This window comes from Nyctereutes procyonoides, unplaced genomic scaffold, assembly GCF_905146905.1.
Source record: "Nyctereutes procyonoides isolate TBG_1078 unplaced genomic scaffold, NYPRO_anot_genome, whole genome shotgun sequence".
In the NCBI taxonomy this organism is placed as follows: domain Eukaryota; kingdom Metazoa; phylum Chordata; class Mammalia; order Carnivora; family Canidae; genus Nyctereutes; species Nyctereutes procyonoides.
The window spans coordinates 31,414,878-31,431,155 of record NW_026575120.1 but is presented as its reverse complement, the minus strand read 5'-3'; the positions used below and the strand labels follow the sequence as shown (position 1 = coordinate 31,431,155).

Below are 16,278 nucleotides of genomic sequence, written 5' to 3'. Positions count from 1 at the left end.
GAGGTTAGTTGTCATATGACTACAAAGATATTCTATCAATATCACCTTGGCTGCCTAAAAGAGAGCAGTGGATTCAGGAAAATTTGGTTAGAAGTCTACTGAGAAATTCCAGGCCAGAGGTGATGGTAGCTTGGGTTAGGGTGTTGATAGTGTGTATGGAGGAAAGGGGAAATGGAAAAAAGTATTTTAGAACATGTACCCTTGATTGAAACTGATTTTGATTCGATTGTGTAAAGAGACTTTAAGGGCAGTCCGGGTGGCTCAGGGATTTAGGGCTGCCTTCGACCCAGGGCGTGAGTCCCGGGATCGAGTCCTGCGTCGGGCTTCCTGCATGGAGCCTGCTTCTCCCTCTGCCTCTCTGCTTCTTTCTCTCTCTCTCTCTCTGTTTCTCATGAATAAATAAATAAAATTAAAAAAAAAGAGTTTAACAAAATGTTCTAGAAATTACACTTCCAAATAAGTGTTACTGGCTTCAAAGTGTCATATCGGGATGCTATACACCCATTTCAAGAATGCTTCATGGCTCTAAACAATTCTGGAAAACCTTTTTTTTTAGAATTTCCTCCAGAGACAGTTTATGAGTCAAACCAGAAAAACAGACTTATTGCTATATATATACTTCATGTCATTTATATCATACTTTGAGTCACATTTCATGTCGTACATATACATACACAAATATATATATATACACACAGACATACATACACACCCACATGCACAGTCATACTTCATAAATCCCAAAAGCTAAGGGAACTATGTGTAATGTTGTTAAATTGTCATGGGGTTTTAAGACCTTCCTTCTATGACTCTGACCTTCCAATGTATATAGTAAGGTCACTCCTGTAAGAAAATAAGCAATATGTAGGAAAAAACCTAAGTCATCTGACAGTTCATCAAAAACCGAAGACGGGACCCTTGGGTGGTTCAGTTGGTTAAGCATCCAACTCTTGGTTTCTCCTCAGGTCATGATCTCAGGCTCCTGGGATTGAGCCCTATGCATATCAGGCTCAGTACAGAGTTAGCATGTCCCTCTCCCTCGGCCCAACCCATCCTCCCTGCTTGCGCTCACTCTCGCTTTCTTCCTCTCTCTAAAATAAATAAAATCTAGAAAAAAACCCTGACGATATATTCTTTTGGCAGAGAATGAGACAACTAGGAAAATCTACTGACAGAAGGATTCTCTGCCAGTCAGAAGGGGATTTTTTGCTTGTATTTTTTTTTGGGGGGGGGAGGGACTAGAAATCCTAGAAAACTGACAATAAATTCCTCACAGGAAAAAAAAAAAAAGAATGAAGTTATATCCATCAGCTTTTAGGAACAGTGGGAAGCATGGTGGGAAGAGTCTACATTTCAGAACGAAGCATAGAAATCAACCTCTACTTCTCTAACTAGCTGCGCAAGCTTGGACAAATTCTCCCTCTGAGCCTTACTTTCCTCATCTATAGAATGGACACACAAATGACAGGAGTGTGGTGAGGTTCTATTAGTGGAGGTTCTGACTTCCACCTCCTCCCCCAGTTTTCTGTTACTTAAACTCCTTTTCTTCAGATTAAAGAACAGGAAACCCTGAGGACAGCAAGGGTAAAAGGGCAACCCTTCCAGAGCTTTCAGGCTTACAGGGCTTCAGCCCTCAGGCTCTGCAATACCTGACACAAAAAAATTCCTGGCCACCTTTATCAGCCTTGTCAAAAAGGAACCTTGGCTAGCAGGCAGTCCCTTTGGTTCAAAAGACATTACTAGAGCGCCCTGTCATTTGGGGAAAGAAGAGGCCCATCTAAATCCCTAACACTTTTATTTTCTTTTAAGATTTTATTTATTACCTTGAGAGAGAGAGAACGAGAGAGTACAAGCAGGGGGAGAGGGGCAGAGGGAGAGGGAGAAGCTGACTCCCTGCTGAGCAGGAGGTCCAACACAGGCCTTGATCCTTGGGATCCTGACCTGAGCTGAAGGCAGATGCATAACTGAGTGACCCAGGCACCCCCTATTTTTTCTTTTCTAAACCTTATATGATAAATGTAATATTTTTCAATATAGGGTTATAATACGTAAATATGATACAGTATTTAAACAACTCCACTGGGCAGAAATTGTGACTACTCTGTTCTTCACCACAGAAAAACAAGCATTTAAAGAAATGTGGCCTTTTCTTCAGCGGTGAGGTAAAGAATATGTATAGGGGCAAGGTGCCTCTGGATTTCCTACAGGTTTCCTCCCTTTCTCCCTTGTCCCACACTTCAAAGAATTTTGGGTCCCCGCCCACCCTGAATTGAATGTGGGGGGGCAGGGGGGGGAAATCAACCCAGCTCCATCTCTGCCCAAAGATGTTCAATGTCGAGACTTAGAATAGGGAAGTCTCACATTGTTCAGACTTCCCAATACCGGTGACTCCTGGCCCAGCCAGTGGCTCCACACCTTCTCCACATTTGCCTTCGGACAGTCACCTCCTGTATCCTCTGCAGGAGCCCAGGTCTCTGCTTGAGAGCAGGAAAGGGGGGGGGGGAGCACAAGGCCCAAACTCTCTTGAGTTCTTAGAAGAAGAGTACTTCTAAGTAGTTAGAACATTTTACTATTATTTTTTTTAAGATTTTATTTATTCACTCATGAGAGGAGAGAGAGAGAGAGAGAGAGCCAGAGACACAGGCAGAGGAAGAAGCAGGCTCCATGCAGGGAGCCCAACGTGGGACTCGATCCTGGGACCCCAGGATCAGGCCCTGGGCAGAAGGCAGACGCTAAACCCCTGAGCCACCCAGGGATCCACACACTTTACATTTATCATGACTGCGATTGTTAAGAATAACTACCATTTATTGAACTCTTTTTGTGTGCCAGGTAGACAGTGTATTATTGCACTGAATTTTCACGTCAGTCACTTGGGGCTTAATCCATCATGGCTAAAGACAGAAGCTGCGGTGAAGAAGCATGCCTAAGGTCCCAGGGCTGGAAAATGGCTGACGTCAGGCACCTCACAGGTTGCAAAACTATTTCAAAATTGTCTGTTATTCTTCACTTTACTCAGCGAGATACATTTTCTCTAAAGAAATGAAGGGACAGATGGCTTTAAAGTCCCTTCTGTGGGTCTACATGACTGATCCCTGAGAGCAGTGCTTAGACCTGTCCTTAGTAGGGCAATGGTGGGAGCCAAACAGAAGCCTACTATCCTGGATGATGCATGGCAGATTTTAATCTGACTCTGAAGAAGGCAGGGTGTGGTGGGACACTAGATACTGGCAGCAAACAACCAGATTATGATGTGACCTGACACTGTTAAGACAAGGAGACAGTTTGGTACATTGGATGCAGGGCCATAGAATTCTGGAATTTGCGGGAGGGAGGGGGTGGGTGGGGGAGGGAACCAATACCCTGCCAGGAAAGAAAAAGGCAGAATGGCCTAGGTCAGTGGATGATTTTTGGTGCTTGTTGAACCAGTTCAACCCTACCTCGATGGCTAGGGGCTCAACATGGCTATGATAATTTACTGCATTTTCATTTCTTGTTCAGATGAAAGTGGGACCTGCCAAAAGTTGCCAGCAGTAAAGCAGTGAACTGAGCCACTGAGTTATTTTCATATCTATACTGCTTGGTATATGGGAATTAAATTTCTCCTGACTGGCTTTAATGGAAGTTAATTTTAACATTAGTAATCTTGATTCAAAAAAAATTGCTTTTTTTGGGGGGGGTTGTGTAGAGGGAGGCAGTGGAAGAGGAAACGTTTTCTCAGAATTATGAATTGGCAACCTTGGATCCTTGTCACAGGTCTGTTCCTAACCAACTAGGGTAATTGCGAATAAATCTCTTAAACTTCAGATTGCTCACCTGTACAATGAGATTCTAAAAGGCAGGTGATAGGGACGCCTGGGTGGCTCAGCAGTTGAGCATCTGCCTTCGGCCCAGGGTGTGACCCCGGAGTCCTGGGATCGAGTCGCACGTCGGGGCTCCCTGCAGGGAGCCTGCTTCTCCCTCTGCCTGTGTCTCTGCCTCTCTCTCTCAGTGTCTCTCATGAATAAATAAATAAATCTTAAAATAAAATAAAATAAAAGGCAGGTGATGTTTGATATTAATGTTCTATGTGACAAGCTAGCATTCCATGGGTAACTGCAACAGTAAAACCAAATCCAATGAACAGGTGCCCTTAAGTCCTATGTTAAGTATCCCTAAATGTCAAATGCTCTAAGGCTCTGACACATGTGAATGAATGGTTGTCTTCATCCTCAAGGAGGGACCTTTGATGTTACACCACAGTAGAAAAGCTTCCCCCTCACAATGTCCCCATCTGATATGCAGAAGAGGAAAGACAAGTGAGTAAGAGTACAGGATTTGGAAGCTGCATTCCTGGGAGTCAAGACTGGAAGCAGCCTCCTCTAGCTGCTCTGACTCAACTCTGGTCCATCTTGTGCAAGTTAAAAGTTCCAACTCTCACTAGGTGGGACCCATCACCTGCTGGGGCTCGTCAGGCCTTGGATGTGTGCTCTCCCAGAGGCTGAAGGTGTGTTCTTCGATATCCCGGGACCCACTGCCACACTGAAAGACAGACAAATGGGATGCGAGATTCACTACAAACACCGCAATGCTAATGAATTCAACACACAGTTTAAAACCTGCAAAGATTATATTTTTTCAAAATCATGTTCAATCTGTGTTTATGCCTGGCGGTCACAAACCTACCCAACTTGTTAGAGGAGAGAACAGGAAAAAAAAACAAAAACAAAAAACAAACCCAAAGAGGACACTAAACGCTAGGTAGGACGGCTTCTAGAAATCAAGAAGGGCAGTTTCTCATGTGGTCGGACAAACAGACCATTTCTTATCTCTCTCGCCCACCAAAGAGTTTGGACCCTTGCTTCCAAGCGTCGGGGGGCAGCTGAAGCCCACTTCGGTGCTTCAAGGGCCTTATGATAGGCTTTGGGTATTTTCATGGTTTCTCTTGTTGAGGAACTGCGGCCTCCACGTCGATGATTCTCCTCCTCATTCCACTCCCTCCTCCCTCTTGGATGGTTCTATAAGCTTTTCCTGCGTTCAGCTGATCACTTTTCTTCCCCAACCAAAATAGTGTCAGGGGATTGCCTAAATTGGGGGGGGGGGGTGTCCTTCTACAAGTACTAAGAGAAGGGTGGGGGGATGGGTTACTGCCCACGACGCGGGCACTTTAAAGGCTTCTGTTGTATTTTTTCAAGATTTTATTTATTCTTGAGACACACACACACACAGAGGGAGGCAGAGACGCAGGCAGAGGGAGAAGCAGGCTCCGTGCAGGGAGCCCGATGCGGGCCCATGCCCTGGGCCAAAGAAAGATGCTCCGCCATTGCCCCCCCCCGCCGGGTGCCCTCTAAAGGCTTTTTAAATTTTTTTTATTTTTATTTTTATTTATGATAGGGAGAGAGAGGCAGAGACACAGGCAGAGGGAGAAGCAGGCTCCATGCACCGGGAGCCCGACGTGGGACTCGATCCCGGGTCTCCAGGATCGCGCCCTGGGCCAAAGGCAGGCGCCAAACCGCTGCGCCACCCAGGGATCCCCCCCCTTCTTTTTTTTTTTTTTTAAGGCTTTTGCTTTAATCACGATTTGAGACCTGACAACCAGGAGGAAAGCAGGAGCTTCCGTCTGCGGGGACTCCCACCTTCAGTCCCAGGTTGAACTTTCCGCAGAGTAAAAGAAGGCATCATCACCTCATCACTTCCTGGGTTCCGCGGTCATGTCTCTACGCTGGCAGGTATTTCCTCTGCGACCCAAACGCTTTCCTAGCCCTTCATTAGCAACAACGTTCCCCGCGCCTCTGGTTCCTCCATTGCCCGGGTGACGCTCCCGGCTTTATTTGTTTATTTATTTATTTATTTATTATTTTTTCTACTTCCCCAGGCCTGAGCCCGCCCACCGGCGTCGAAATCAGCTCCTTACTGGTTGTGGCGTGTGCTCGTCTTCTCAGAGAGCCAATCAGAGCCTCGCTTGCTACCCCGGGATTTGGGAAACGGAAAAGCCCCCGACCGGTTCCTGGGGAGTGGGGTGGGGCCTCACGTGAGTGACAGCTCGACCCTCCAATAGGAAGAGCGCTGGGACCTACCCCCTTCGACTCGAGAGCTAGAAAAGAGCGTTGATGCCCGCGGCCGTGATGAGTTGTAGGTGGAGCTGGTTGCTCCGCGGCTCCGAGGAGCGGCGGCTGGTGCTGGTGCTGGTGGGGCTGCTGCTGCTGCTGCTGCTGGGTGCTGGCCTCCTTGCAGGTGAGTGGTCTTGTTTTAGGATTTTGCTGTTGCAAACCCTTCCGGTTTTAAATGACGGGGTGTTTTCGCTTGGATTGCGGGGAGACCAGTTCTTTACTCCCCCGATTCCCTCTTTGGAGGGAACCCGGTGCTCGCCCGCCCGCCCGCCCGCCCCTCCAGCTCCTACCCTCACGTCCACCCTCCAGGCCCCTCTCAGGTCCCTCTCTCACGATGAGCCTTCCCGGGACTCCCAGATCTGTCAGCTGCAGGGAGGGCTTCGCCTCGGTCGGGGTGTCTTGACGGCAAGAATACACAGGAGTTGGAGGGAGTGATGAGCCCATCTCTCCGGGACGTTTGAGGCACAAGTGTAGCAGAGCCCCTTCAGCAGTGGGGGTCCTGGAAACCAGCTCCCGGTGCTTTCAGGGCCACCTCCACTGTGTTTAGGGCGATGGCAGACCTACCCCTAAAAGTCTAAGTAGATAGGAAAAAAAAAAAAAAAAAACCTCGAATGCAGGGAAGGAGAAAGAGGTGACTTTCTGCACTGGTTTCATGTAGCTCTCAAATCGACCTAAATCACAGGTTCTTAGACCCACTAGAAATTAAAATTAAAAAAAAAAAGTTTATTGCTCCTCCGTTTCAAAGGGATGAGGGGGCTACATTACTAGAGAGGGCCAACAGAAAGGCATAATGGAAGTAAAGTTCACAGTTACTTTGAAAAAGTAAAGTTAAAGGATAATTGGTTGTCGGCTAACTTACTATGATCCTCTTCCCCCACCACCTCCCTGCCAAATCATGGAGGGTTTACAGCTTGTCAGTGGTACCAGAATGTTCATGGACCGAATACAGATTTTTTTGGAGGAAAAAAATCAATTGGTGTCTTTAACCCTAAGGTACTAGGGTTTTCTGTCATGAAAGCAGAGCACACGTCAGCTTGTACTTTGTTTTAAAACTCTCTCCCCCGAGGCCAGCAAGTAGGTTTTATCCATCTTTGTTTTCCTGTAGCACCTCCCACATAGATGCACCTCATATGCTGGGTGGGCTTTCTTTTAAGTTTTTATTTTTAATGCTAGTAAGTTAACCTGCAGTGTTATATCCCTTTCCTGTATACAATATAGTGACTCAACACTTGCATATATCACCTGGTGCTCATCACCACCGCCTTCCTTAATCCCCACGGAGGTGGACTTTAGAGAAATGTAATTCAAGCAAATGGTATAGTGTCCCGAGCTCTGAGTTGGAAGTCAGGGCACCTAGGTTTTAGTCTTGAGGCTGTTCCTATTTGTGTAATCTTCAACAAATCATTTCAATCCTCTGGCTTATTTTTTGCAGCATCTTTAAAAAAAGCAGATGTTGCAGTAGATTATTTCTGAGGCCCATGCATGTGTTAAAAATCTGTTTTAAAACTAAAGATGATTAGACATTTTCCACCCCAAGTACAATAAGCGAAAAATCTCATAGCAGTAAATTCTGGGTCAATCTGTTAGCAAATAAAAGTTCCCATCTACAAAGGGTAGTACTTGTTCTTTTGTGCTCCTCTTTAAGCCAAACCCAGTGGATCATTGTAGAAAATTTGGTCTTTGTACAGAATGACCATTGTACAGGGTATAATGTGGCAGAAAATGTCATGCTTTATTCCATCACTCAGAGGTAACTCAGAGGTTAGTGTTTGAGCAGATCTTCCAGTCTCTCTTCCTCTTTTGCCTTCTACAGTTGGTTGAGATTAAGTGACATATTTCACTTTAAGTAATGACTGATACATCTACATTCAGCCGTGCCTTCATCTTTGTGGGTCTGGTGCTCAGAGAACAGAGAACACACAAATATTTGAACCAATGGTCTCTTGAACATCCTCGGAATGAAATCTGGTGTGAGAGAATGTTTACATGGAGAAATAAGACTCAAAGTATTACTTAATAATAAAGTTTTCAAGGAAATTTGGCCACAAATACTGAAAAAGCAAACATTCTATAAAATGTAGAGTAAATGTTAGCCCCTTGAGTAAAGCATTTGGATTGTAGTATACTGCGTAATATTTGGTATGCTTCTAGAGCTGTATCTTACCATCAACTCCCCATACCCCCAACACATACTGCATTTGGTTGTATTTCTCCTCCCACTACCTAATTTAACCTTTTCTCTTTACCCTCATCTTCATTTTGCTTTATTCCCAGCTTTTACTTTGCATATACCCCAGCAAGGTAGGATCACTTTCAGGGCCCTGAGTCCTGTGCAAATTTTCATTAGTCTGCTCCCTTCACCCAGGGCTACCTCTCACTCTTTGGCAGAGTGCTTCACCATAATCTCATTTAGTCTCCCTAATAGTTCCTTGAGAACAGCAATTATCCTGGTCTTTATGGATAGTTTGAAGCCCAAGGTCCAGAAAGTTTGAATCACCTGATCAGTATCACACTATCAACAACTTGCAGAGCTGGGACTAATGTCTGAGTTTCTTGACTTCAAACTCCTGGGGTTTGGTGGAAATAGTTTGTGTTGACAAAAGCTATTATCCTGGGGGAATAAGTAACCAAAGTTAGGAAGGAGGTGTCATGAGTGGTTGTCATCAGTGATGCCAGGCAGGCTGGAACAAGCAACGTCCCCCAGGCGAACACTCATCTCATTACACATGTAGATAGATCTCCCTGTGAACAGGGTCTACCTGCTATGGTTTGCTACCGGGGTAACAAGTGATCAGTAAGGGCTGCTGGTAGATGTAAAGTTAAAGAATGACAGGACTATAGTGCCTGGAAAATACCTGGAAGTCAGAGCATTTGCTTCTGGTAAAGAGGTGTTCTTAGAGCGCAAATGGGAAAGTTACTGTAAAGCTTTAGGAAAAGTTAAATAGATGGTGAAACACAGGGTACTTTTAGGTACAGTCATGTTTGAACTTTTAATATTGAGCTTGATTTTGGGGAAAGAGTATTTTGTTAAGACTTTAAGGAACTGAGCTCTGGATTTCATTTCCCTTAGGAACTGTTCCTTTTTTTAATTTATCAGAAATACGAGTAACCTTTTTTTCTATCCTCAAATACAGCCAGCCTATCTTTTATAGAATTAGATTCCTATGGAGTTAGATTAAGAGTTGCTCAAAGCTATGCAATGAGGATTTGGACTGGGGAAAACACCTGAGTCATTGAGGGTAGCATTTGAATATCTAATATTTAAGGGTAAGCTTTTGATCAAAGCAGCTCTGGCTCTGTATCCCTTATTTTATGTTACTTCAACATTATATCATTGATCACACTTCTTACTCAGTTTTTGGAAGCTAAGTTTTTAGACTGGTCTTTATCCTATAATTTTCCTCACTTGTTCATGAGTTTTCATACTAGCATATTAGATATTATTACTTTTCAAACACCTGAGGAAGGGAGGTAGCAATGTCTCAGGAGCATTAGTTTGGAAGACAGGACGAGCCTCAGTTATGGTGGAGGATGAGGAAGGAATGTAAAATTATATGGTTTAATGAGGGGCAGGAGTAGGAGGCAGTGGCGAGATCATCATGCTGCGTTTGTTGAAACTACCTAGAGATCCTGGAAATATTTGCAGAAGCAACCTCAGTAAATGTAGGGCTGTGTATTTACACCAGTCTCCTCCTACCTACTTTCTCTAGCCCTGCCTTGCCAAAAGGATGCTAATTCTAAAAACATATAACTTCAGATTTATTGAGGCACTTATGGAAAGAATATCTTTTATTTGTAGGCAATTTGGATGGTATTTCTATACTACATATAACAAAAAATCTTTGAAAATGTCACTTTCATAGTGTGTTTCCTTTGAATCCCGTCTCTTTTCTGCTAAGCCAGTTGCTCAGTTTGTATGCCCAAGCAAGTGTACATTCACCTGAAGTGTGAAGCACTGTGACAATTTATGAAGATGTCTGAGAGAAATAAAGCATCTCAAAATGACATCTTTTTGAAGTTGGTTAACAGCATAAATACTTTTTTCTATAATTTTACTGTGAATCCATTATTAAAGCAATTAAGCAAAAGTAAACTCTGATTTGAATGTGTGTAGTATTGTCTTCTGTGAGGAATAAAAACAATTATGAATGGGATTCCATTACTCAAGGTACTTGCAGTTCTGGCCAAGAATAAAATCAGGTGATTTAATAATTCTGAGATTATCCCACGACAGGATACTTAAAGGTTCAAAATGTGAGATGATTAGGCCAGGGATTGGCAAACTAAGGCCTTCTGGTCTACTACCTGTTTTTATATGGCCCACAAGCTATGAATGGTTCTTACCATTTTTTTTTTTTTACCTGTTGGAATAAATCAAAGAATGACACTGTTTCACGTGCATGAAAATGATATGAAATTCTAATTTCAGTTTCCATACATAAAGTTTTACTGGAAAAAAGCTTCATTTATTCATTTATGTGCTGTCTGTGGATGCTTTCAGCTACAATGGCAGAATGGAGCATTTGCAACAGAGAAAATAAAGCCCACAGAGCCTAGACTTTACTATCTGGCCTTTTACAGAAAAAGTTGCCAACACCTCTGCTAAGCTGTAGTGTCTTTCATATCCACCTCCTTCATCTCCTCTCAGCAGTCATTATCCTGGTTCCAGGTCTTCATTACATGTTACCAGAACCATTGCAAAAGCCTCTCAGGTATTCATATCAGTGATTTTCCCCATCTCATTCTGTGTTTGTAGGTGTTGCATGATCCTCCTAAAATATACATTATTAAACCTTTAGTGACGTCCCAATACTTACAGAAGAATGTATCTTCTTCTGCACAAGGCCTTTCTGGAGCCACTCTTCAATCTTATCTTTCTAGGCTCCCTCTCGCAATTCCCTTGATATACCCTGTACTTAGGATAGGGATCATATAATTTTCCAAATGGGATACTCAAGTGTGAAAGGGGCCCTATAATAATTATGTTGGGGAACTAGGCCTAAAGCAAAAGGGCTCTAGGCAAACCGGGAAATGCTGTTAACTCCAGCCAGTTTGAATGGGTCACCATTCTCTGTATATACCTGTTCTTTTGCCTCTACTCACTATTCCCTTAGGCTAGAATTCCTTTTCCTTTTTCTATAAATCTAAGTCTTGAACACCTTTCCGAATCAGCTTAAATAGGGCCATGTCCATGAAACATTACTCAGAAATAGTCTCTCCTTTTTCATCTCCCTTATGGATGAAGTGCTTTCTCATGGTGTGGATTACTTTCCGCCTTAGTGGTACACACACACATCCCTTTCTACCATCAGTTCTTTGAAGACATAATCGATATTAGATTCAATGCTCCTCACAGTCCTGTGTTATGTCATGCTTAAATGGAGTTTAAATGGAGTTTAAACACATGTTTAAAGAATGAATTCATTGACCAGACTGGGGAGAGTAATGAACATTTGAGGCTGTCAATTTATAAATCATTTATAAAGTAGTGCAAAATGTTTCCAAGGACTGAAGACAGAGGCTTAGGTGCCAATATGGTGGTATAGCAGAGTGGTTCAAGGCCTAAGGATAGGCTTTGGGGTCCAGCCTGCTTGACACTGAATTCCAGCCCTGCTATTTACAATGTGTGTGGACCTTGGGCAAGTCGACCTTACCTTCTACATTTCTGCATCTGTAAAATGAGAGTAATCATTGAACCTTCTCCATAAGATGGTGGTTGAGGATTCAAATAATCCCAAACACATGGTGAGCCCTCCATGAATATTAGCTGCTATGACATCATATGCTGTCTTCATCATCATAGTTCTCTTTAGTGGTGGGTAGGAAAATACGGAGACCCAAGACCAGGATGTAACAGCAAAAGAGTTGAGAGGACTGCAGCACTGAAATCTTAGAATAATTGTTCCCGGTAGATTGAAATAGTCAGTTTCAGAGGGATCAAAGAGGTGTGAATCCTGAGAAAAGATGGTTTTCACTTAGTAAGAAATAACTAATTGGTAGTCTTTTGGGAGACCATTTCAATAGAGTGATCAAGGCCCACTTTAGGTGTTAGAGGACTAAAAAAATAATGGCCAGAGGAGATAGAAACTGCAAAGAGGAAGGGATGAGAAGATGAGCCACAAAGTCGTATAAAAAGATATGTTCGTTTAGTACATTTTTTCTTTGAGCAATACCAGACTTTAAGAAAGAAGAAACCCTGGGGTTCCTAGGTTTCTCAGTGGGTTAAATGGTTTCTGCTCAGGTTATGAACTCAGGGTTATGCACACCTGCTCTTTTTCTGTCTCTTTCAACTAAACAAACAAACAAATAATTTTTTTTTTTAAAGGAAGAAACCCTGGGGTATACTAATTCAGTGACCTGTATGGCCCTTTTTGGTATGAAGTAAATCATTGACTAAAATTAGTGCTTAATTCAAGTGCTGGTAGCCCTTGCCAAGGGGCAATGAGGAGCCTTGAGAACCAACTCCAGAGTGGTGAGCTTTACCGAAAACAACACAAAAAACAGCACACACACAAAAGCTTCACTTAAAAAAGAAAGTTTTTAATTTGAGGGTGGGGAGTGTATATTTGTAGTGTGGTATCTCTTTGTAAATTGCCCACTTGTCTTTGTGCCTTGAGGTTTTTCTCTAGAGCAGTCATAAGCTGATCCCTCATTTATACTCACCTTGTTTGTATGTATTTTATGAAATGACTGCTTGGGTTTGGAAGGACAAGTTGTAACTGGAGATTCTCCTGTGAAGTGAAGCCAAGTGAGCCTAGATACTCAAACCCAGACTCTAAAGTCTCCATGGTGAGGAGAAAAAACACAGGTATTGAAGGCAGATGTGGATTGCAGTTCCAGGTTGCCCCTGAGTGGCTCTATGTGTTTTGTTTGTTTGCTCTTTGGGTTTTTTGTTTGTTTGTTTGTTTCAAGTTTTTATTTAAATTCTAGTTAGTTAACATATAGTGTAATGTCAGTTGGAGTCTCTCTTTTCTCTGTGGAGATTATAGCCATTCATTGAATATACTAAACCGTGAAGGATATAGAAGTGTGACGGGTGATCGTTATTGGCTCTGACTTTGCCATTAAATATGCCACAATTCTTGAATTAAGGCTTCCTAACCCCTCAGGCCTGCCAACTGAGTGTTTTTACTTTGGCAGTTACCATCCAAACTGTCAAATCTTAGGCTTATTATCACAATGTAATCACTTCTGTTGAACTGACTTTGGTTCAGTCAACACACCTTCCTACTAAGTGCCCAGTGTGTGTCAAATGTCTTGCTGGGTTCTTGAGATACAGGGGTGAGTAAGGCCTGCGGTGGTGCAGCTTACAGTCTAACAGGGCACATGGATGCTGAACAGGTAATCCATCACAAGTGATCCATCACAACTGTACCCAATGTTGTAGAGCAAGATGCTTTAAGAGTATATACCAAGCAGGACTGACCACTTCCCAGTGGGTGAGAAGAAGGGCAGAGAGGTCGGCCTAGAGCCAAGGTTCTCAAAGCATAGACCTCAAACCAGCAGTATCACGGCATCACCTGGGAGTTTGAGAGAAATACAGATTCTCAGATCCACAGGCCTGCCCCAGAGGTTACTCAAGTTAGGCCTTGAAAGTGAGGCCCAGCACCCTGTTGTAACTACTTCTCTTGGTGATTCTGATGTATGTTCAAGTTTGAGAACCATTGGCCTAGAGGAAATAACCTTTAAACTAAGCTGTAAGAGTGTTCCAATCAATATGGTAGCCGCTGGTCACCTGAGGCTTTAAAATGAGGCTGGTTCAAATCAAGATATACTTTTTTTTTAAAAATATTTTATTTATTTATTCATGAGAGACACACAGAGAGAGAGAGAGAGAGAGAGAGAGAGAGAGAGAGAGAGGGAGAGACACAGGCAGAGGGAAAAGCAGGTTCCCTGCGGGGAGTTCGATGTAGGACTCAATCCTGGGACTTCAGATCATGCTCTGAGCTGAAGGCAGATGCTCAACTGTTGAGCCACTGAGGTGTCCCAAGATGTGCTTTAAGTCTAAAATATACATCAAGTTTCAAAGGCTAAATGAAAAAAAGAATGTGAAATACCCTATTAAGTATTCTATATGGGTCATATGTTAAAATAATATTTTGAATCTATAAAGCTTAATAAAATATATTATTAAAATTAATTTTATTTATTTATTTCCCCCTTTTTAATATGGCTTTTAAAAAATCTAGAATAACATATGTGGCTTCCCATATATTTTGGTTGGATACAGTTGATCTAAAGGATGGCTAGCAGTTACCTAAAGCTGGGTGGGACTCAAGTGGCAGTGGAGGGAAGGGGATGCTGTATCGGGGTTCTGGGTAAGGTACAGTGTGTGCAGAGGTCCTGAAGCAAGAAAGAACATGGCATGCTCAAGGAAAAAAAAGGAAAACCAAAGCCTTACAGGTCATGTTAAGGATTTTTAACTCTATCCTAAGACCAACAGGAAGTGATTAAGGATTTTAAATAGGGTGCTCACTTTTCAGGCTGTTTGCCACTAATAAGCGAGGGCACAAGAGCTACATATGAATATAGCCAGATTCTCAGAATCCAGGCTTCTCCTGTTCCCAGAAGATGGTGGAGGTGGAAGGCATTTGGTTAGGACTGGGAGGTAGCAGGAGCCTGCCCAACACTGCCTGTGTCCCAGGATCAGAGGCACGGACCCCTGATGAAAGGAGGAAGCAGTTACCTGGAAGAGGTAGTTTTGCTTTCAGTTCATTTTCAGCTTGGTTAAAGCTCAGAGCTTGCGGAAGTATTCCGGGAACAGTCCAAAGTTGAATGGAAGTTTGATTACAGGGCTCTGCAGGCTACTGGCCAAGGGTTTCATGAAGGAGGTTCAGGGACAAGGAGCCCAGCACATGTGGAGGTTAGAGGGTCTGACCATCACCTGGGGTCTGCTGGCCTCTTCTCTCATCTGTAGCCTGGAGATTTCTTTGTAAGTCACAATTTCTAGGTTAGCAGACTCAATCTAGCCTCCAGACATATTTCGTTTAGCTCACATTTAAAACATGTATTTAAATTAGTTACCAGTATTAATACCAGATTTCACATAAAAAATGTACATATCTGGTGTTTTTAAAAATTGGAAGATCCGGAAACCCCAGTTCCTCAGAGCCTCACAGAGAAACAGGGGAGCTCAGTAGTCACTACCCCTTTTAGTTTTATATGAACTTTGAGGAGCTGAAATGACCATTTTTAGGGTTTTTTTTTTTTTTTTTTTTTTTTTTAAAGAAGACATTTTATTTCCCCTAAAGACAAAACCAAGTTCATAGGTCCTCTGTGGTCTGACTCGAAGGCTTGCATTCTCTCCCATGTTTGCTTTGAGAGGTCCCATCTTCTGTTTGTCCTCCAGAAAGGGTCTGAGAATGGGACCCTTACTTGAATGAGACCAGGTTATACAAAAGCTCTGTCCATTTACATGGGAGTTGCATCCATCAGAGAAGCACATGTGTTCCCTACAGTTGTCCACGGTTCCCATCACCCCTGTGACCCAGCATCACTGCTCTTCACCTCTTTCTGATCCACTGGGACATGTGAGTTTGCAGCCCTTGCCTTAAACCTTAAATGAGACTGTACTGCCTTGAGTGTTTGTTGGTAAACACTTGGTATACCAGGTCCCATGATGATTAAAATCTTAAAGATTGAAAACTCTAAACCTCAACATCTCCTGTGTAAATAGTCAGCAGTTAATTAAATAGGAAGTCAGTTGATAGCAGCAAGGAGGAGAGAAGGAAGTAACTTTGTTTACCCAAGATAGATGCACTGGTCGGGTACCTTATCCTATATTCAACCCTGTATGCCAGAGTGAGGGAAGAGCGTGTATCTGTGTAGCCTCTGTGGCTACAGCACTGTTTCTCTGATCCAGTATATGTATTTGGAGAGGGGGTGGTGGTGGCTGAAAACAGAGAAACTTTTATTTCTTAAACAAAGCAAATATAGCAGATTAAAATAATACTAAGCTTGGTAGTAAGTGCTTGGGTGTTCGTGATGTTATTTCTGTATTTTGCTCTCGGTAGAGTTCATACTCAAAGACCATGGAGGAGTGCTCTTTTTTTTTTCCTGTATATTTTTTATTGGAGTTCGATTTGCCAACATATAGCATAACACCCAGTGCTCACCCCGCCAAGTGCCCCCCTTCAGCGCCTGTCACCCAGTCACCCCATCCCTGCACCCACCTCCCCTTCCTCTGCCC

At 43.2% G+C, this 16,278-nt stretch overlaps 1 protein-coding gene across 1 annotated transcript in view; it reads left to right on the top strand.

Annotated features, from left to right (window-relative positions):
• The window catches only part of BPGM (bisphosphoglycerate mutase), a 124,279-nt gene that overhangs the window by 86,194 nt on the left and 21,807 nt on the right, over positions 1-16,278 (top strand). The window contains exons 3-4 of the mRNA XM_055335559.1: positions 5,541-5,708; positions 5,855-6,213. The gene's annotated coding sequence lies outside the window, so the exon portion shown is untranslated. The remainder of the gene's footprint in view (positions 1-5,540; positions 5,709-5,854; positions 6,214-16,278) is intronic.